A 23,733-nucleotide genomic window follows, 5' to 3' on the forward strand; every position below is an offset into this window, starting at 1 on the left:
AAGTTCCTCGGGTTGTCCTGCTCACCGGGAGTTGTATTTTTCTTCCTCTACATTCTTATTGTCAAACTTTATGATAGCATCACATCTTGTGAGATCATTTATGGCCAAGCTTCTCCGGGTCCAGCTAAGCCATTTATTACTGGAAGACTTCAACACCTTTAGTGAGATCACTTGTTTCTTTTTGAATTCTGAAGCTGTAGGGGGTGAATTGATTTGTTTAATTTTTGAGTTAATTTAAGATCATGGATTAAGATTTTATTTTTATTTACAGGCTGGTGTTCATTTTGATTTTATGGATCTTATAATTTGATAACAAAGATTTTACAACCTGTAAAAGGAAGATTATCCTGCAGATATTTTAATAAAATCTCAAAAACACATGGTTAAATAATTGAGGTTATTATGTTTAAAAATGTTTCCCTATAAATTCAAAGTAGTACAGTAAATGCCTGGGATAGCTTAGGCTACCAGTAGGTCTCTTCCTGCCATCACTGAACTTGTCTTGACCTTATTTCCACTGAGACCTATTAAAATTAAGTCATGGGGCAGAAGAGTTATATTCAAGTACCGTTTTAACTTGTGTGGTCTTGCAAAGTAACAGATTTTTCAGAGAGTTGAACATGATGACTAAATCAATCAGGACCATGCACTTTTTAAGGCAGTAAACTGCATGTTAAGAGTTTGTTTAATGATATTTTTTAATGTTAACATATTTTATTACATACATTTGCCATTTGAAATTCAAACATAATAGAGAATTTTTTAATTTTCACAATTTATTTTCCTTTTTCTTTGTCATGCACTCTACTTTATTTGTGAACTGTGGAGGCATTTGACTTATGGTGGCCACACATGTTACAATTTTTCTGTTCATTTTTACCCTAATTTGATTAAAACGATTGTGTGAAAAAAATCGAGAGGAAATATTTTTTTGATTGATAAATTTGATCGAAATTGTTTTTCTTTTTAAATTAAAATCGATTGGAATGGTTAGAAAAATCAGATTAATTTTGTCAGAAATTGAATGGTGTGTGGAAGGTTGTTTGAAAGTAATTCGACCTAATTTTAAGTTTACATTCAAGAATAAAGAAAGTTTATTTGTCAAAGTGGCACATTAGATAGAATGTATTTTTTTCACTGTTATAAATGTAGTGTTGTTGATAAAAAATAAATGAGGAATAGATTTGATAATGTAAGGTAAATGTTGTAAAGTTGTTTGTGTTGTGTGCCTTTATACATAGCAGCGATGGAACAAAGCAGCCAATACAGATTTATAAATGAAAATTTATATATTATTACATCTAATTTATATATTTTTTTCAATTGTTTCTGTTGTGATTGTGTCAAAATCGAAGTGTGGTATATTGGTTACAAGAGTCTAATTTTTCATTCGAGCGAAAAAAAAATGGAAATTATTGAATCCCACAAACAAAAAGTGTAATGTGTGTGACCACCATTACGGTTAAAATAATCCCTTCAGGGATGAAATAAGGGGAATGCTATTTTGGACTTTTTTAAAGATGCAAATTATGATATCAACTTAAAGAGGAACTCCAGTGAAAATAATGTAATAAAAAGTGCTTCATTTTTGAAATAATTATGCATAAATGATTTAGTCAGTCTTTTCCCATTGTAAAATCTTTCCTCTCCCTGATTTACATTCTGACATTTATCACATGGTGACATTTTTACTGCTGGCAGGTGATGTCAGTGGAAGTAGCAACAATGCAACAAGGTTCACAGACAGGAAACTGCCAGGACCATGGTCCTCACAGTTTCTTTTGGGAAAGGTTTCACCACAATATCAGCCATACAGAGTCCCCTGATGATCTGTTTGAGAAAAGGAATAGATTTTCATGTAAAAGGGGGTATCAGCTACTGATTGGGATGAAGTTCAATTCTTGGTCACAGTTTCTCTTTAATGGTCAGGAACAGAGTGTGCTGACACTTATTAGCTGCACCCTTGTTCTGATTTAGTGAATAACTAAATAGTGAAGAAGAGGTACATATGCACAAAAGTCCTGCAAAGTTGTTGTGAGCAGGAAGCGCACAGTAATTATACTGTTAATCACCCTAAGTACATAGCACACATTGCGCAATTAGCACAACCCGTGTTACCTGTACACTAGTGACGCTTGCATTACCTAGGTAACGCAGGTCATACTAATTCCACAACATGCTCAACATACTCAGCATGAATACTGGTAAAATTACCCTTCACTTCATGCACATGGCAACTTTACCAGTCTTCAGTGTATATGCCCCAAAGATAGGAGTTTGTATATTTAAATTTAAGTCAACAACAGCATTTTCTACAAACACCTGTGTACTATGAACACTGTAAATCACCAGCACATCTCTTAAAGTGGACCCAAATAAAAGATACAAGATTTCAGAAATAAAATCTGTTTTCTAAATTATAATAATAAATAGCAGCCTTTTTTCAGCTGCATGATGACAAATATAAAATATTTTACATTTATTGAAGGAACCCTTCCTTACATATTGCCGGGATAGAATCCGGCAGACTGGTGAAGGAGATAAAAAACAAAACACAGGCTGCTACTGATTATGTCACAGTGGAGGTGATCGCAGCTTGGTGAGATTTCACATAGATGACGCCCTTGTGAGGGAGGGTAGCTGATGACAAACACACCCATGATCTAAAACCTCCTACTGAGCTCAGAAGTAATGGCTGCCACCTGTATAACCCTAGTTATGAAAAGAGAAGGGTGAAAAGCATGCACTGAAATGCTAATAGGCTTGAAGGAGTGTTTATATGTCTTTGTTTGTGTCAGAGTGGTGCAACTAAATATTTTGAATTAAAAAAATGTTTGGTTTGGGTCTGCTTTAAGCCGAATACTCACCTAATGATGAATCGAGGGACCTCACAGTGACACCTCCCAACGAATGAGGTTACCCAATCTATCTTCCTCCCCACCGGGAACACAAGACATCACGCGACGGCATGCAACAGGTGCAAATGAGAGTTAAAATGATTGTGGCACTTTGCGCGAGAGTCGTCAGGGATCATAAAGATCTGATCCACTGTGACGGTCATTATCACCACGCTCAATCATGCACCTGTACCCAGGTCACCAGATTGTGGAAACGATTGCTCATCGCTTAAAGAGGACCACAGTGGTCAACCCCCTAAAGACCAGGCTATTTATTTCAAAATTGGCCACTGCAGCTTTGAGGTCAAGCTGCAGGGCCGCACAACACAGCACGCAAAAAGTGATTCTTCCCCCCTTTTCTCCCCACCAACAGAGCTCTCTGTTGGTGGGGTCAGACTGCCCCCCCAGATGTTTATTTATTTGTGTTTGTTTGTATTTTTTTAAAATTAATTTAATAGATTTTTTTTTATTATGTATGTGTTCCCCCCCCCCCCCCCCCATTGTACATGCAATTAGACGGCAGTTTCGCCGTCTAACAGTCTTCCGAGTGGCGATCGCCGCTCGGAGAATGAAGGCCGGGCGGAGCTCTGACCCTTGAGCAGGAGATGCGCGCGCAGCCTGCGCATGATCTCCTGCAAACTGCAGCCCCAGGACTTGACGCCAATTGTCGTTAGGCGGTCCTGGGGCTGCCGCCGCTGCCACGCCCATCGGCATTAGGCAGTCCCCAGGTAGTTAAAGGACAACTGTAGTGAGAGGGATATGGAAGCTGCCATATTTATTTTATTTTAAGCAATACCGGTTACCTGGCTGTCCTGCTTATCCTTTATCCTCTAATACTTTTAGCCATAGACCCTGAACAAGCATGCAACAGATCAGGTGCTTCTGACGTTATTGTCAGATCTGACAAGTTTAGCCGCATGCTTTTTTTCTGGTGTGATTCAGACACTACTGCAGCCAAATAGACCAGCAGGGCTGCCAGTCAACTGGCAATGTTTAAAAGGAAATAAATATGGCAGCCTTTGCTTTGCTTTGGCTCCTGACCCGGTCTTTCAATCCAGGCCAATGGGAGTTGCTTACCTTGAAAGACAGGGCCAGGAGCCAAAGCAAAGCGGCTTCTGACCCACTCACAGGGCTCTGTCATCTTAGAGACAGGAAAAGCGAGTGAGGCGGGAGAGACGAAAACGGCAGAAGCACGCATTGGCGGTGAGTTGAAATCTACACCCTAGCAGCAAGATAGCCATGAAAACAGGGCGTAGATTTAAACTGCCGTGGTCCTTAAGAAGTTAAAACATGGAGTAAAACACATATTTCTTCCACAGACATTGAAGAATAGTGGAGAGACAGAGTGATCCAACAAACATGGCCAAAATTATTTTGAAATTATCTATTAGGCAGCAAAGGTTTGAAACATCAGCCTGGGTCATATCAGATTATTGTGAGGATTGGTAAAAGGTGGATTTTGTGCCCCTAGGCCAAGCATGTTGTGGCTCTCCTTCCATATGCAGAAGCAACTCTACCATTCCGTGTGCAGCCTCCTCTTCCCTGTGTATCATTCATGTACCGTAGCCCCTCTCTTTTACGAACAGCCTCCTTGGGCATTAGTTCCCCTTTTTCGTGGTTTGCGCCCCATTTTCAGCATCCTCATATGTAGCACCCTCTCTTTCATATTGAGGTGCCCCCTCGGGCTGCAGCTGCCCAAGGCACAGGGCTTTGTGGCCTTTCCAGAAATCCTGCCCTGCATAGACCTGCAGGGAGAACATTTTGTAATAAATTCAGAATTAGGTGCCCTGTTCATGAAATATCAGTAATATTACTCTACGAGCTGAAAGTAACTAATATGACATGACCATTGCATTGCTATTATACTAACCTTTTCATAATCCTCACCCTGGTCTGATATCCAAGAGGTAGCAGAAGGGTATTGTACCGTGTTAGCCATCAGTAAAATGGCTAACTAAAAATGAATAAAAATAAGCAAGCTTTCGGCCTTGCAGCCTTCGTCGGACAGGATATAAGCCCGACGAAGGCTGCAAGGCCGAAAGCTTGCTTATTTTTATTCATTTTTAGTTAGCCAATAAATGGTATCATCCTGATTTATTACTTCTTCCATTTAAAGAGGAACTCCAGTGAAAATAATGTAATATGTAATAAAAAAAAATGCTTAATTTTTACAATAATTATGTATAAATGATTTAGTCAGTGTTTGCACATCGTAAAGTCTTTCCATTCCCTGATTTACATTCTGACATTTATCACATGTTGGCAGTTTTACTGCTGGCAGATGATGTAAGTGGAAGGAGATGCTGCTTGCTTTTTCTGGCAGTTGGAAACAGCTGGAAACAGCTATTTCCCACAATGCAAAGAGGTTCACAGACAGGAAACTGCCAGGACCGTGGTCCTCACAGCTTAATGTGTGTGTGGGGGGGGGGGGGGGGGTTTCACCACAATATCAGCCATACAGAGTCCCCTGATGATCCGTTTGTGAAAAATAACAGATTTGTAAAAAGGGGTATCAGCTACTGATTGGGATGAAGTTCAATTCTTGGTCACGGTTTGTCTTTAATACCAGAGGGTTTTTTTTGTAATAGTTGAGTCCCAGTTTTCTATATCACACAGGATCTACACTTGCTCTCCAAACTTTTTAAACTAGGGTGTGCATCGTATATTTCTATAATAGCTCTCTTTGATCTGATACTGTAATTAACTAAATCAAAGATCAGCTTGCATATTGATGTAATCCACAGCAACCAATCTAAAGTCCTTTTTTAAATTATTTGAAAACAGTCAGATGGTTTGTTGATTGATAGTTTATTCTGGCTTACATTGCTATTACAGCATTTCTGCACTAATAAGGAAGTAACTGAGGCTGCAGCACTAGCAACTGGACAACAAATAAACATCAACCTTGGATTTTCCCATTGGTGCCAAGTAGCAGATGATCAAGGAACCAGTGAACTAAATAAACACCGAATCCTGTCTTCAAGCTTTAGCCTGTAGAGGATTTGACAACTCTATTTTTAGGTTCTCAACTACAGATATGCTGATAGCAGTATCTCCAGAGACTTAAGTGCAAAAAATATTATTCTCATTTACCATTTATGGCAGTAGGTATGTTTTCTGGTGTGATTAACAGTCTACCTCAACAAAAGCATCTGTGTAGGGGGGTCAGTACAAACCATGAGTCCCCCTGGTGACAATTTCATGAGGAAAACACATCTCCCTACTATAGCACCTCCCCCACAAATAGTGCTGCCACCTTCTTTCCTCCAGAACCAAGTGTACCTGCATACTTCTCCACACCATCCCCCCACACTATCAAATATGGGTTGTAAAGCCACCACCCCCTAATTACAAGTGTGGCTAGTGTAACCACCACTCTCCATAGCAAGTGTAGCCTGCATAAATATCCCCCCTGCCATACATAAGTGTGGCCCACTTACCCACCCCCATACAAGTGTGAGCAGTAAAAACCCCTCCCCCCAATTTTCAGCAAGTGACCACTCCACTAACTCGAGGTGCCACCTCCTCATAATGCCTCGAGAAGCAGTGTTTTACTTGCTTGCTTCTCTCTCTTCTGCAGCCATGTGATTTGTGGCAGCATTTCTCTGCTCCATGCGGCTTCTGATGCAAGTCATGTGAGCTACATTGGAGCATGGAGTAGATGTAGGAGCATAGCAGTAAACAATCAAAGAACCAACGTGTTGCTTCCAGGATCGGCTAAGCACGAGGCAGACAATGGCAAATCTCGGGGTTAAAATGCGATGGTTGTACAGAAGACAGTAAACGGCTGTAAGCAATAGTACTGATGGCTGTCCATTCATCTGAGTGGACAACGTTCAAGCAACGAGCGCCACAGCTGCCGTTTACCATTCACCATTGCAGAATCAGCCGTCTGAACCATCCTTGAACCAATGCATTGGAGGAGATCACTGTGGTGGATGAAATTGGAAAGGGGGGAGGAGTAAGGAGGAGAAGCAAGGTGCTTTACTTTACACTTATTTCATTAAAGAGAATGGACAGCAGAGGAATGAAAATAAATTGAATTGAATTACAAAAATCATTTCTAAGGGGAGTTTTAGTAAACTTTGAAAACTCACAATGTGATAAAATCAGCTGGCAAGATGGGCAAAAGTAAAATACTGAATACAGACTTAGAACAAATGATACTACCATCCTAAGTAATGGAGATCATATCTTACTGCATGGTCCAACCACTGAGAACTTAGATTAAAGAATCCTTAAAGCTAATGGGAACCGCTGTTTAAAAAAAAAGCCAGATACTTACCTAAGGAGAGGGAAAGCTCTGGGCAGGGGCGCCGCGAGGCACCAAGCAGACCACGCGGCCGCTTGGGGCCTCAAGGTCTTAGGGGCCTCGGCAGTTCGGCGTGACGTCACTGTTTTCCCGCAGCCCCGCGGGGCTGGCAGAGCAGAGCAGGGCCACGGGAAGATGGCCTCCGCCGAAGCCCTGCTCTGGAGACTATGTATGCCTCCAGTACAGGGCTTTTGGTGGCCATCTTCCCATAGCCCTGCATTCAATCAGCGCGGGAGATTGGAGGAGGGAGGGAGGGAGCTCCGTGGGAACTGCGCACCTGAGGAGCCGGCCAGGAGAGGGGACGGGGAGAGAAGACTTCTGCTAGTGCCAGCCTGCCGGGTGAGTAAATTCTTTTTTTTTTTTTGCAGCTCTTGTGTTTATCTGCTGAAAATGTCCCCTAATTGCGTTTATCTGCTGAAAATGTGCCCTAATTGCGTTTGATTTCTGCTGCAAAATGTGCCCTAATTGCGTTTGATTTCGGCTGAAAATGTGCCCTAATTGCATTTGATTTCTGCTGAAAATGTGCCCTAATTGCGTTTGATTTCTGCTGAAAATGTGCCCTAATTGCGTTTGATATCTGCTGAAAATGTGCCCTAATTGCATTTGATTTCTGCTGAACTGTGCCCTAATTGCGTTTGATTTCTGCTGGACTGTGCCCTAATTGCATTTGATTTCTGCAGAAAATGTGCCCTAATTGCGTTTGATTTCTGCTGAAAATGTGCACTAATTGCGTTTGATTTCTGCTGAAAATGCGCCCTAATTGCGTTTGATTTCTGCAGAAAAAGTGCCCTAATTGCGTTTGATTTCTGCTGAACTGTGCCCTAATTGCGTTTGATTTCTGCTGAAAATGTGCCCTAATTGCGTTTGATTTCGGCTGAAAGTGTGCCCTAATTGCATTTGATTTCTGCTGAAAATGTGCCCTAATTGCGTTTGATTTCTGCTGAAAATGTGCCCTAATTGCGTTTGATATCTGCTGAAAATGTGCCCAAATTGCATTTGATTTCTGCTGAACTGTGCCCTAATTGCGTTTGATTTCTGCTGAACTGTGCCCTAATTGCATTTGATTTCTGCAGAAAATGTGCCCTAATTGCGTTTGATTTCTGCTGAAAATGTGCACTAATTGCGTTTGATTTCTGCTGAAAATGTGCCCTAATTGCATTTGATTTCTGCTGAAAAAGTGCCCTAATTGCATTTGATTTCTGCTGAAAATGTGCCCAAATTGCGTTTGATTTCTGCTGAAATGTGGCCCAAATTGCGTTTGATTTCTGCTGAAAATGTGCCCAAATTGCGTTTGATTTCTGTTGAAATGTGCCCAAATTGCGTTTGGTTTCTGCTGAAAATGTGCCCTAATTGCGTTTCATTTCTGCTGTAAATGTGCCCTAATTGCGTTTGATTTCTGCTGAAATGTGGCCCTAATTGTAATTGATTTCTGCTGAAAATGTGCCATAATTGCGTTTGATTTCTGCTGAAAATGTGCCCAAATTGCGTTTGATTTCTGCTGAAATGTGGCCCAAATTGCGTTTGATTTCTGTTGAAATGTGGCCCAAATTCTGTTTGTTTTCTGTTGAAATGTTGCACAAATTGCGTTTGTTTTCTGCTGAAATGTTGCACAAATTGCGTTTTTATATTCTGGTGTCTGGGGTAACTGTTGCTGCATTTATTATTTAATGGTCATAGTTGGCTATATTTGCTGTGCTACGGTTAAGCTCCGCCCATACAATGTCATGGCCAAATCCATCTTTCGGCGCGGCGCGCTGCGCGCGCCTCAATCACCCCCACATGTATTTTTCCCCGCAAACAGCCCCGCCCCAATCCGCCCTCCAGCTTCACCCACATGTCATGGCCACGCCCACTTATGCGGGATAGCCACACCCATTTTTCACCGGATAGGGCCACTTCCTACAGTCCGCTTGGGGCCACAGAAACCTTAGCTGCACCCCTGGCTCTAGGTCTTAATGAGCCTTCCCTCTCCTCTCCTGGTGCTCTCAGTGCTGTACCTGGAAGCAGTATCTGACTAATTTGGTCAAATACTGTTCCTTCCACCAGGCAAAAATGACTTCAGAAAATCTTCAGGAGCCCGAGTGCTCCCGAAGACGGGCCGCTCCATACTGCGCACGCGGGAGCACCCTCTGTTGTACACTCGCACGTTCGCCACGTAGGTAGGTGGGTGCACTGAACAACAGGTAGGTATATGCAGTGATGGGTATTACAAATGTGCACCTGTCACACACACACAGGTACCGAACAGGTACAGTGACACTGCGTGCGCTCACATAGGTATGTGGGTGCACTGAACAACAGGTAGGTATATGCAGTGATTAGTGTTGGGCGAACACCTAGATGTTCGGGTTCGCGAACGTTCGCCGAACATCGCCGAACTCCGAACATAATGGAAGTCAATGGGGACCCGAACTTTCGTGCTTTGTAAAGCTTCCTTACATGCTACATACCCCAAATTTGCAGGGTATGTGCACCTTGGGAGTGGGTACAAGAGGAAAAAAAATATTTGAAAAAGAGCTTATAGTTTTTGAGAAAATTGATTGTAAAGTTTCAAAAGAAAAACTGTCTTTTAAATGTGGAAAATGTCATGTTTTATTTGCACAGGTAACATACTTTTTGTAGCCATGCAGTCATAAATGTAATACAGAGAAGAGGTTCCAGGAAAAGGGACCGGTAACGCTAACCCAGCACAAGCAGCAGAACACGTGATGAAACAGGAGGAGGCACAGGAGGAGAAGGCCACGCTTTTTGAGACACAACATCCCAGGCCTTGCATGTGGACAAATAGCGTGCGGATATAGCAATGCTTTTTGCCGCCATGCAGTCGTAAATGTAATAAAGATGAGAGGTTCAATAAACAGGGACCGGCAACGCTAACCCAGCAGCAGCAGCAGCAGCACACGTGATGGAACAGGAGGAGGCGCAGGAGGAGAAGGCCACGCTTTTTGAGACACAACATCCCAGGCCTTGCATGAGGACAAATAGCGTGCGGATATAGCAATGCTTTTTGCCGCCATGCAGTCATAAATGTAATACAGATGAGAGGTTCAATAAACAGGGACCGGAAACGCTAACCCAGGCCAGCAGCAGCAGCAGCACACGTGATGGAACAGGAGAAGGCGCAGGAGGAGAAGGCCACGCTTTTTTGAGACACAACATCCCAGGCCTTGCATGAGGACAAATAGCGTGCGGATATAGCAATGCTTTTTGCCGCCATGCAGTCATAAATGTAATAAAGATGAGAGGTTCAATAAACAGGGACCGGCAACGCTAACCCAGCAGCAGCAGCAGCAGCACACGTGATGCTATATAGTGTGGCTGAGCGAGCAGTGTACTACTGTTCCCAGCAGACACAGAGTGGCAGTAAACACAATGCTATATAGTGTGGCTGAGCGAGGTACACAGAGTGGCAGTAAACACAATGCTATATAGTGTGGCTGAGCGAGCAGTGTACTACTGTTCCCAGCAGACACAGAGTGGCAGTAAACACAATGCTATATAGTGTGGCTGAGCGAGGTACACAGAGTGGCAGTAACCACAATGCTATATAGTGTGGCTGAGTGAGCAGTGTACTACTGTTCCCAGCAGACACAGAGTGGCAGTAAACACAATGCTATATAGTGTGGCTGAGCGAGGTACACAGAGTGGCAGTAAACACAATGCTATATAGTGTGGCTGAGCGAGGTACACAGAGTGGCAGTAAACACAATGCTATATAGTGTGGCTGAGCGAGCAGTGTACTACTGTTCCCAGCAGACACAGAGTGGCAGTAAACACAATGCTATATAGTGTGGCTGAGCGAGGTACACAGAGTGGCAGTAACCACAATGCTATATAGTGTGGCTGAGCGAGCAGTGTACTACTGTTCCCAGCAGACACAGAGTGGCAGTAAACACAATGCTATATAGTGTGGCTGAGCGAGGTACACAGAGTGGCAGTAAACACAATGCTATATAGTGTGGCTGAGCGAGGTACACAGAGTGGCAGTAAACACAATGCTATATAGTGTGGCTGAGCGAGGTACACAGAGTGGCAGTAAACACAATGCTATATAGTGTGGCTGAGCGAGCAGTGTACTACTGTTCCCAGCAGACACAGAGTGGCAGTAAACACAATGCTATATAGTGTGGCTGAGCGAGGTACACAGAGTGGCAGTAAACACAATGCTATATAGTGTGGCTGAGCGAGCAGTGTACTACTGTTCCCAGCAGACACAGAGTGGCAGTAAACACAATGCTATATAGTGTGGCTGAGCGAGGTACACAGAGTGGCAGTAAACACAATGCTATATAGTGTGGCTGAGCGAGCAGTGTACTACTGTTCCCAGCAGACACAGAGTGGCAGTAAACACAATGCTATATAGTGTGGCTGAGCGAGGTACACAGAGTGGCAGTAAACACAATGCTATATAGTGTGGCTGAGCGAGCGGTGTACTACTGTTCCCAGCAGCGACACACAATGACTGGGGGGACCCTGGCTAGCGTGGCTGGAGCGCGAACTACCCTGCCTGCCTACCCAAAGCTAAACCACAGACAAATGGCGGAGATATGACGTGGTTCGGGTATTTATTTACCCGAAGCACGTGACAGTTCGGCCAATCAGAGCGCGTTCGGGTCTGAACCACGTGACCCGTTCGGCCAATCACAGCACTAGCCATGCGCTCTTAGTTCGGCCATGTGGCCGAACGGTTTGGCTAAACACCATCAGGTCACTGCGTGCGCTTACATAGGTAGGTGGGTGCACTGTGAACAACAGGTATAAGCAGTGATGGGTATTACAAATGTACAGCTGTCACACACACAGGTAGTCACTGAATGTGCTGGGCCTGGCAGTGGCACAGTAGAAATTACCAAGGGGCCAAGGTCCCAGCAGAGCTGCAACTGACTGACAGGACTGTATATGCAACACCAGTGTCTGTGGGACACACAAACACACACGAAAAAAATAATCACAAGAACAACATTAGCTCTTAAAAGAGCTGTTGAGGATGAGGAGTGCTTTTTAGCAATAAGTATCAGCAAGATAGAAAGCTTTCCCTAATGTCTCTGCAGCACCTCTCCCTTCTCTAATTACTGCAGCCACATGAGTAAGTGAAATGGGTGACGCTGCCTGCTTTTTATAAGGGGGGTGGGGCTCCAGGAGGGAGTGTAGCCTGACTGGCTACGCTGTGCCTGCTGACTGTGATATAGAGGGTCAAAGTTGAAAAGTTTGCGGTTCTCCATGATCGCGAACCACGGAAGTTCGCCTGTTCCAGTTCGCCGGCAAACCGTTTGGGCCATCTCTAATGAGCACCACTGTAGTAGTGGAACAATGCAGTGGTATGTTTAGGGAAAACAGTGCCTATGACAAACACTGAAAGTGTGGTGTGGGATCCTGCACCCTTCAAAGTTTTTAAGGTACAGCCTCACTTTGATTGTATCCAAGTTTTTTTGAAACATGGCCTATAAGAAAGAAATATTGCAATTGGTCAGCATGTACATGCTCTCCCCATAAATTGAACCGGGCAGAAGAATGTCTCATAAGTAAAAACTAGACAACATTATAAGCATTTCAGGCTGGATTAAAACAGATAGTGCTTATGAGCGACCCTGTTAGCAGACATCCTCTTCCCCCCCCCCCCCCCCCCCCCGCTTCATCTACAGCCACCCGTAACTAAATTTCAAAACAGACTTCCAGCAATAGGCAGCATCTCCAAGACCATCTTCTGTAGCAGACAGTCAGCAACTCCAAGACTAACCCCTGCAACAGACAGGACCGCCAGAAACAGATTATGTTATACTACTCCAATTACCAAGCACTTCTTGTGTGTGGCACTTACCTGTTTCCATGCTGTCCAGCTTCAAGCCTTGGCCTATGATATTATCTCATCAGTTCCTTAACCCCTTCCCCCTCACATTATGTGATGCCAGAGAGCAAAGCTGATGCAGGGCCCCAGCTGGATTTTATGATCTCTATGGGAGAAGGAAGGAATCTACATGGGGAAAACCAGAAAGGCTGCAAAGCGACAGAGGCACTCAAGGCACGTGCCACAGGTGCACACCTGTAGATATACCTCCGTCACCAAAGCGTAATAGATAAGAGCTATGATAAAAGTGAAAATCTAAAAGTCAGTACACATGCTAGATAGATACCAGAAGGGGATCGCGTTCCAATCCCTCAGGAGCCATCGCTAGGCTTTGACTATACAGATGCATAGGCAGCTTACAGGCTGACAACGTGTTCTGTGGCAATGCAGTGGGGTGAAGGGCTGACGGAATAGCGCAAATGTGACATCACACATTGGGCTTGATTCACAAAGCCATGATAATGCATATCATGGTCGCGCTAGCATTTTGCACACGCTATAACGCGCCTAGCGGTTTTCACGTGCAAATGTGAATTTTCACGCAAAACTGGTCGCGCTTTCGCACGAAAATTCTCGATTACGCGTGAAAATTTGTGATTGCGGGTGAAAACTGCTTCACGTGTTAACGCTAGCACGACCGTGATATGTGTTATCATGGCTTTGATATAGGTTAGATAGGTAGGTGCCCCTAGTATAGGTTAGATAGGTAGATGCCCCAGAATAGATTAGGTAGGTAGGTGCACACAGTATAGGTTAGATAAGTAAGTGCACGCAGTATAGGTTAGATAGGTAGGTACCGTTCAGTATAGTTTAGATAGGTAGATGCACACAGTATAGGTTAGATAGGCAGGTACCCCTCAGTATAGGTTAGATAGGTAGATGCCCCCAGTATAGGTTGGATAGGTAGGTGTCTCCAGCGATAGGGGCAGAGAGAGCAGGCAGAGCAAAGTTTCAACTCACCTTCCTCGATCCTGCACACAGCCTCTATCTTCATCCTGTCCCGGCATCGGTAAGATCACCCCCTGTGATAACATGCGGTTACGTCATCACAGGGGGCACTGTTACCCTAGTGACAGACGCTGCATGCCGGGACATAATGAAGGTAGAGGCTGTGTGCAGGATTGAGGCAGGTGAGTTGAAACTTTGCTCTGCCCACTATCCTCGCCACTGCGCACACCCTCCTGCCACTCTGCCGCCAGCAAAAGTGTGAGGCCCCCTTTGTGTGAGGCCCCAAGCAGGGGTGTGGCTTGCCTGTATGCTGGCAGTGCCCCTGTAGATAAAAGTACCCCAAGCAGTAGGTAGCCCTTCAGTTTTAGGTTGCTCCAGGTACCTCCCAGTATAAGTACCTACCAGTATGAGGTAGCCCCCTAATATAGGTAGTTCAGGAGTACAGGTAGCCAGAAATTGCTCTTCCACCAAGTTTACATGTCCCCCTCATGTAGGTAGCCATATGAGCCTTACAGTGTAGGTAACCAGGAGCCCCCCAGTATAGTATAGATAGCCAGTATGCCCCCCCCCCCCCCAGTATAGTATAGGTAGGCGGTTTGTGCCCCCACCAGTTAAATATAGGTGGCCATTATATTTTCTCCCATCCACAGTATAGTTTTGGTAGCCAGTATGTGTTCCCCACCAGCACAGTATTGGTAGTCAGTTAGTCATTTCCCCCCTACCCCCCCCCCCCCGTATAGTTAGCCAATATGTCATGCTCCCCATTTTAGTTAGCAAGTATGTCATGCCCTCCAGTATAGTTTAGGTAGCAACTATGGGCACCCGGGTATAGGCAGCCATAGAGCCCCCAGTATAGATAGCCAGAGTGTACCCACTATATTAAAGTGGATCTGAGAAAAACTAACTATAACAAGTAACTTGTCTATATATCTTATCTAAAATTTAGATAGTTTACACAGCAAATCTAGCTGCAAACAGCTTCAACAGAATATGAATATTTCTTCCTGTGATACAATGACAGCAGCCATGTTCTGTTTGTAAACATTACACACAGGCAAGCTGATCTGCATCTCCAGCCCTCAGCCTGTGAAAACATAATTCCCCCTCCTCCCTCCTCCCCTGTGCCTCTGAAATCTCTGGCTAGTAACACCTCCCCCTCCTCCTGCCCAGCCTGAGCTCCCATAAGCCCTTGCTACTGTCTGAAAATGCCAAGGCACTTTGAAAAGCTGTGGGCGAGGCTTGTTTAATTAATAGGGAGAGTCTTAAAACAAAAACAAAAAAGTATTTAGCTTGAGGAATGCCCAATAAACTATATGAAAGAAACACAATTATGCAATGAGTAAAAGTTTATCTCGGATCCACTTTAAGCCAGGGAGTCTGGGTTTACTTTCCAGTGGTTGAATAATCCATGTAGGTACCTATAGACATAAAGACATTTTTAGTGATACATTAATATGGCTATTTTTACTTTACTTTACCAGGATTTTTGCAAACAAAAAAATGTGTCAGTTATTCTGATTTATTATTATAATATTAATATGCATGGTTATTTGCCTAAAACACTTCAAATATACTATTTCATTAGGAAAGAGATGTAACTATAAGGTAGGAGAGCCAAAGACTTCATTAATGTCAAACATTCTTTGTATGATGTCATGATCGGCCTTCTGTATTTCTCAGCAGAAACAAGCAGTCGGCCTGTTGCCACATTTTGTCACTTCAAAGGAAATGCTAACGTGTTGAAAGGTTTTATTGCAATGTTCTTTCAATCCCTTTTCGCTTTAAGCAGATTAGAAGCCCTGAATACTAAATCTAGAAAACTAAAATATACCCAATGAAGATTTGTCAATCAGTACCTTTATAATCTTCATTTTACAACAACTTTTATATTGAATGTTTGCAGCTTAACAAAACAGAAAAACATGTAGCATTGAAAGGTAAAAATAAAGAATTATATGGCATTCTTTAAACAAACATTTGAGAGATATATCTTCTAGATTTTACCTTGATGTGAGGATATAACTGATGTCTGAGAACTCAGTAAACTGCATTAACCCAACAAAGTAATTACAACAACTGTAGCAATAAAATTAAAAAAAATCCAAACCCAACAGTAGCTCAGAGTATTACGAATGAAGGCAATGCGCAAGAAGAAGAGGAACAGACTGCAATGTGATCCTGCTTGTGCTAGACATGGAGTGGTCACAACTCAGTGACTATTCAGGGCATAAGTGTCTATAAAAAGGTCAATTTTTCTAAACTGATTGATATGTATATATAATTTTTGTGCAAAATGGTGTCCTCTGTTCTGAGTGTTAATTCAATAGCAAAGTTTCTCGGGAACAGATGCTGATGATTTTGGTGGTAGATATGGAAGGGTGTCCGTAGAATAGGTCAAATTATTAGTAAAGTTTGGTAGTAAAATCAATTCTGATGCTTTCTTTTCAGAGCCTCCTATAAGTGCCACATAACTCAGTGACCTGTTAATGATGTATACTGTCCTTCTTTAAATAGAGTGTAGCAGGGACACATTGCTTGCCATGTGTTCATGCAAGGCAGGCACAGCTTTTTCTGAAAATTCTGTTGTGTGGGAATTGTGTATCGGAGTTTAGCACATAACAAAAGCAAAACATGCCCATCAGTCTTTTGGAGGAAACATGGAAAGCTGGCAGCTGAGTGAGTTCCACTTGAAGCCTACTCTGCACTAGAAGCCTACTCTGACCTAGCTAACTACCTCTCCAGTGGCGTAGCTAAGGAGCTGTGGGCCCCGATGCATGTTTTACAATGAGGCCCCCCAAGCACTCTATACATAACAATTGATACAGCACACCAAAACCTGCCAATGGCAACTACAGTGTCAGAGATGCAAGAAGGGAATGGGGAGCAGTTTGTTAATGATTACCACTATTCAATTTATCTATAGAAGTGATTATTATGAGCACAGGACCAATAGAGAGCTAATACTGCAGTTGAGGGATGGCCTTTTGGGGCCCCTCTGGCCTAAGGGCCCCGATGCGGTCGCTACCTCTGCAACCCCTATTGCTACTAGTGTTGGGCGAACAGTGTTCGCCACTGTTCGGGTTCTGCAGAACATCACCCTGTTCGGGTGATGTTCGAGTTCGGCCGAACACCTGACGGTGCTCGGCCAAACCGTTCGGCCACATGGCCGAACTAAGAGCGCATGGCCGAACATTCCCCGAACGTTCGGCTAGCGCTGTGATTGGCCGAACGGGTCACGTGGTTCGGGCCCGAACGCGCTCTGATTGGCCGAACGGTCACGTGGTTCGGGTAAATAAATACCCGAACCACGTCATATCTCCTCCATTTGTCTGTGGGTTTAGCTTTGGGTAGGCAGGCAGGGTAGTTCGCTCTCCAGCCACGCTAGCCAGGGTCCCCCCCAGTCATTGTGTGTCGCTGCTGGGAACAGTAGTACACCGCTCGCTCAGCCACACTATATATAGCATTGTTTACTGCCACTGTGTACCTCGCTCAGCCACGCTATATATATAGCATTGTGTTTTCTGACACTCTGTGTACACGGCTTAGCCTGACTAATATAGCATTGTGTGTACTGCCACTGTGCACCTCGCTCAGCCACGCTATATATAGCATTGTGTGTACTGCCACTGTGCACCTCGCTCAGCCACGCTATATATAGCATTGTGTGTACTGCCACTGTGCACCTCGCTCAGCCACGCTATATATAGCATTGTGTTTTCTGACACTCTGTGTACACGGCTCAGCCAGACTATATAGCATTGTGTGTACTGCCACTGTGCACCTCACTCAGCCACGCTATATATAGCATTGTGTTTTCTGACACTCTGTGTACACGGCTTAGCCTGGCTATATAGCATTGTGTGTACTGCCACTGTGCACCTCGCTCAGCCACGCTATATATAGCATTGTGTTTTCTGACACTCTGTGTACACGGCTTAGCCTGACTATATAGCATTGTGTGTACTGCCACTGTGCACCTCACTCAGCCACGCTATATATAGCATTGTGTTTTCTGACACTCTGTGTACACGGCTTAGCCTGACTATATAGCATTGTGTGTACTGCCACTGTGCACCTCGCTCAGCCACGCTATATATAGCATTGTGTTTACTGCCACTCTGTGTACACCGCTCAGCCAGACTATATACCATTGTTTACTGACACTCTGTGTACACCGCTCAGCCAGACTATATACCATTGTTTACTGACACTCTGTGTACACGGCTCAGCCTGACTATATAGCATTGTGTGTACTGCCACTGTGTACCTCGCTCAGCCACGCTATGTATAGTATTGTGTTTACTGCCACTCTGTGTACACGGCTCAGCCAGACTATATAGCATTGTGTGTACTGCCACTGTGCACCTCGCTCAGCCACGCTATATATAGCATTGTGTTTTCTGACACTCTGTGTACACGGCTTAGCCTGACTATATAGCATTGTGTGTACTGCCACTGTGCACCTCGCTCAGCCACGCTATATATAGCATTGTGTTTACTGCCACTCTGTGTACACCGCTCAGACAGACTATATACCATTGTTTACTGACACTCTGTGTACACCGCTCAGCCAGACTATATACCATTGTTTACTGACACTCTGTGTACACGGCTCAGCCTGACTATATAGCATTGTGTGTACTGCCACTGTGTACCTCGCTCAGCCACGCTATATATAGCATTGTTTACTGACACTCTGTGTACACGGCTCAGCCAGACTATATTGCATTGTGTGTACTTCCACTCTGTGTACACCGCTCAGCCAGACTATATAGCATTGTGTGTACTGCCACTGTGTACCTCGCTCAGCCACGCTATATATAGCATTGTTTACTGACACTCTGTGTACACGGCTCAGCCAGACTATATAGCATTGTGTGTACTGCCACTCTGTGTACACGGCTCAGCCAGACTATATAGCATTGTGTGTACTGCCACTCTGTGTACACCGCTCAGCCAGACTATATAGCATTGTGTGTACTGCCACTCTGTGTACATGGCTCAGCCAGACTATGTAGCATTGTGTGTACTGCCACTCTGTGTACACCGCTCAGCCAGACTATATAGCATTGCATACTCTGCCAGTCAGTGTGTATATTGCTGGGATCAGTAATACTCCACTCACCGCCAACCACTATATGAGCTCACCATGAGTTCCTCAGAGACCTCCACTGTGAGCAGCACTCCCAACAACAGCAACAGCCAACGCCCCACGCAAGCTATAACATCCACCCCAGCAGCCAGTGGTCAGCAGCAGCCCTCTCCGGAGGAGAATGTTGTGTCCATCGGTCCGTCGCCAGAACGATTAATGAGGGCTGCCATTGAGGAGATGATGGGGCCTGATGTGGAGGAGGAGGTCGGGCTCAGGCCAGCATCCCAAGTTAATGTTGAGGACGATGAGGGGTCTGTGTCTGGGGATGTTGGGGTGGCAGAGGTGGTGGGTGGGTCAGACTCAGGAGAAGAGTTGTATGATGAGGATGATGATCGGGACCATCTGTATGTGCCTCAGAGTCCGACCCCGGAAAACATGTTGTATCGTGTGTTTAGGTACTAAAATCTGCGTTCCCACTTCCCAGTACTGCCCGCAGTGCCCGGGTCCACGGATCCATATCATTTTTTGGGCAGCACTATCAAACTGTGGTACTATGAGTGAGTTGCCATGGTCCTTCTGTGCTGCCTGTCACACTCACCGTCTGTCTGCAGATGGATTGTTCAACACAGCTACGCCATCTGACATGTAGTCCTGGACCTTGACCATCTTCTCTAGGCGATTGGTGTTGGAGGATGTGGAACTGCCCGATTGCTGTTCTGTGGGCTGCTGCATGGGTGTCAGAAAATGTTCCTACTCCAAGGACACTGCCAATACCATTCCCTTTTGGGCACTAGCAGCAGCTTGTGTTCTTTGCTGCCCTCCTGGTCCTCCTGGGTTTGCTGAAGTCAGTCTGTCGGCGTACAACTGGCTAGAGAAGGAGGAGGATGTCAATCTCCTCTCTAAAGTCTCCATCCTCAAGGGCCTGCTGGAATTGTTCCATTTTTGACCTGTCTGACACTTTCTTCAATCAGTTTTTTAACATTGTGTTTGTATAAACTGGGTATAAACCCAGTAATTGGTGTTGTCCAGATTCCAGAATAATGAATAATAATGAATAGTGAATAATGCGCGGGCCGCGTTCAATGCAGTCTAGCATGAATTGAGCCATGTGTGCCAGAGAGTCCTGCCAGACTCCTCTATCTTCATGTTCTTGTAAGCGTTGTGATTGTTGTGATGCACCATATTCGTCACCAGCATCACTTTCTTCCTCTTCTGCTGTCCTTTCCCGCTAAATTGTGGAAGTCCAACGTGCACCGCTCTGTCCCTCGGCAGTGGGGGCATCCAATTCCTGCTCCAACTCCAGCTGTTCCTCGTCCTGTTCTTTGTCATAGCTGGGACCAGCGTTTCCTGAGGCAGGTTGCCTGATGTTGGTATCATCACGCTGATCGTTTTCATCTTCAGAATCCCCCACTTGCATCATGCCAGCGGTTTCCATCTTCAACATTGATTTCTTCAGTAAACACAGCAGTGGTATTGTAATGCTGACTGTAGAGTTGTCACTGCTCAGTCACGCAACGTGGATTGCTCAAAATTTTGGAGGACTTGGCAGAGATCCAACATGGTGGCCCAATCAGATCCACAGAAGCTTGGTAGCTACTAGCTGCTGGAATGCGCCTCGGCACTGCGCAAAAGCGTGCTAGCATGTGCAGCGTAGAATTCCAGCGCGTAGGCAGGGACATCACCCAGCGAGTGATGGTGCGCTAGATTGAAGCGCTCCTGCATCTCTTGGTGAGTCCTTCAGAAGCGGTACTGGACTTTTCACAATGTTTGTTTTTTTTCCTTCAACAGAAGATCTGCCACGTTGGAGTGAGGAGGACGCCGCCGACCCCGACACCAAGCTGAACCCCGGCGAACTCCAAGCAGAGGATCTTCAGGAACCCTCAAGGCTTTGAGCAAGCTGAGGAGGATCAGCAGTCCCGACGAGACCTCTCCTCATATGCGACTGAGTGCAGTGGAGCTCCCCAGAACAACCTCTCAGTTGTCACTTTGTCACTGGTCACTTTGTCACTTTGTCATTTTGTCACTTTGTCAGTTGTCACTTTGTCACTGGTCACTTTGTCACTTGTCACTTTGTCATTTTGTCACTTGTCACTTTGTCACTTGTCACTTCTCACTTTGTCACTTGTCACTTTGTCATTTTGTCACTTGTCACTTTGTCACTTGTCACTTCTCACTTTGTCACTTGTCACTTTGTCATTTTGTCACTTGTCACTTTGTCACTTGTCACTTTGTCATTTTGTCACTTTGTCATTTTGTCACTTTGTCACTTTGTCACTGGTCACTTTGTCACTTGTCACTTGGTCACTTGTCCAGATGATCTCGGTACACCTCCTGAGATTCAAATTCCTGCACACATAGCTCTGGGATTTGGGTGTGATGAATGATGCATCTAACTGGCCACCGGAGGCAATTAAGGCCTTCAAAACATTGAAAGCAGCTTTCTGTTCCACCCCCATTTTGCATCATGTTGAGTTGTTGACGTCATGTTCATCCTCGGCCTCGCCTTGCATTTCAGTGCGAGGTGCATTTTCCACAGAAAAAGGTTGTGAATCCGGGCACAACATTTGTGGCTGTTCCATTGACCTTTCACAGGTAGAAGATTGTGGGGGTGGGAATAGCTCCTCCGAATAGCCCATTGTGTCCTTAAAACTACTCATTGCATTGCTTTGCGCACACATTTTTTTGTCCTCATGCAAGGCCTGAGTTGCACCTGAAAGCGTGGCCTTCTCCTCCTGCGCCTCCTCCTGTTCCATCACGTCTGCTGCTGCTGGGTTAGCGTTGACGCCCGGTCCCTGTTTATTGAACCTCTTATCTTTATTACATTTATGAGTGCATGGCGGTAAAAAGCATGCTATCCGCACGCTTCTTGTCCTCATGCAAGGCCTGGGTTGTTGTGTCTCAAAAAGCATGGCCTTCTCCTCCTGCGCCTACTCCTGTTCCATCACGTGTGCTGCTGCTGCTGGGTTACCGTTACCGGTCCCTTTTCCTGGAACCTCTTCTCTGTATTACATTTATGACTGCATGGCGACAAAAAGCATGTTACCTGTGCAAAGAAACATGACATTTTCCACATTTAAAAGACAGTTTTTCCTTTGAAACTTTACAATCAATTTTCTCAAAAACTATAAGCTCTTTTTCAAATATTTTTTTTCCTCTTGTACCCACTCCCAAGGTGCACATACCCTGCTAATTTGGGGTATGTAGCATGTAAGGAAGCTTTACAAAGCACGAAAGTTCGGGTCCCCATTGACTTCCATTATGTTCGGAGTTCGGCGCGAACACCCGAACATCGCGGCGATGTTCGGCGAACATTCGCGAACCCGAACATCTAGGTGTTCGCCCAACACTAATTGCTACGCCCCTGTACCTCTCTGCTAACTCTTTCCATGATCAATTTCAATTTGGCTTCTGCCCAAGCTGTCCTACTCAAACAGTTTTCATCGACGTAACAGATAACTTTCTAATTGCTAAATCTAAAGGCTATGTTGGATAGTTTTTAGAAAAGATCAGTACATTGCCGCGACACAGATATATTAAAGAGAACCTGTGATGACTCAAAATTATTTAGGATACCCATGTTTACATTAATCATCATGACACACTTTTTATAATTATATCTTGCTAAATAATGGTATGCAACCATGCCCCCCAGTAATGCATAGCCTAGGCTATGATGTTATGTTATAAAATACAAATAGGTGTGCGCTTCTGGAAAAAAATACATTTCCTAGATAATCGTTAATTGCAATGTCTATGGTGCGCTCTCCTTAACAATTTGGTGAAATTGAAATGTTCATAGAAAACAATTGGAGCAGCGCTCAATGTCTAATTGTCCATGTTACCACCAATACTACAGATGAAAGATCGTCCACTACAATATCTCCCAATGTTCAGATTCAATGGTATAACTTTTCAAGTGGCCAACACAGCATATGCAAAGGAAGAGAAAAGAAAATAGCGTAACTTGGTATGATAAAGCTTATACACCACCACCTTCTCTGTGCTCTGGCCCTTATCAGCAATTGACACCCAGTGTGAGCTGGACATCCCCACACTGCCCGCACTCACCCCGCTGTGCTCCTGCAATATCCAGAGGTAAGAATGATGGCTTAGTGGGGGTTAATGCATCCAGTGGAGATCTTATCACAAGCCCTTCCGTCATTACAAAGCTAAAACATAGCCTCCATAGCGTAAAAACATTTGGTTTTAATAAGAAATTAAAGCGGAATATAACCCTGCATTTCAACTTTGCTCTAAAACATTATTTACAGCATATTATATGCAAAAAGCATTTTTTTTTACTAGACCAGTATTGAAAGGGTTAAACACAGAGGTTTAAAGTTCCGTGGAGAACTATGCAGAAGTTCAGATTGTTACATTCTATTTAGTCAAATGTATCTATTGAGAAATGTTACACACTCTTTGGCTGTCCTCCAGCTCCTTCTCAGTGAGAGAGAGTGAGTTCATTCAACACTTAGATACATTTATGTAAACAAAATGTATCTATGTCAGCTTCGGATGCGTCTGCAGAAATCTCCAGGAATTTTAAAGCTCTGTGTAACCCTTCCAATGCTGGTCTAGTAAAAAAAAAATGCTGGTTGCATATAATATACTGTAAATAATGTTTTAGAGCAGAGTT

This window comes from Hyperolius riggenbachi, chromosome 4, assembly GCF_040937935.1.
Source record: "Hyperolius riggenbachi isolate aHypRig1 chromosome 4, aHypRig1.pri, whole genome shotgun sequence".
In the NCBI taxonomy this organism is placed as follows: domain Eukaryota; kingdom Metazoa; phylum Chordata; class Amphibia; order Anura; family Hyperoliidae; genus Hyperolius; species Hyperolius riggenbachi.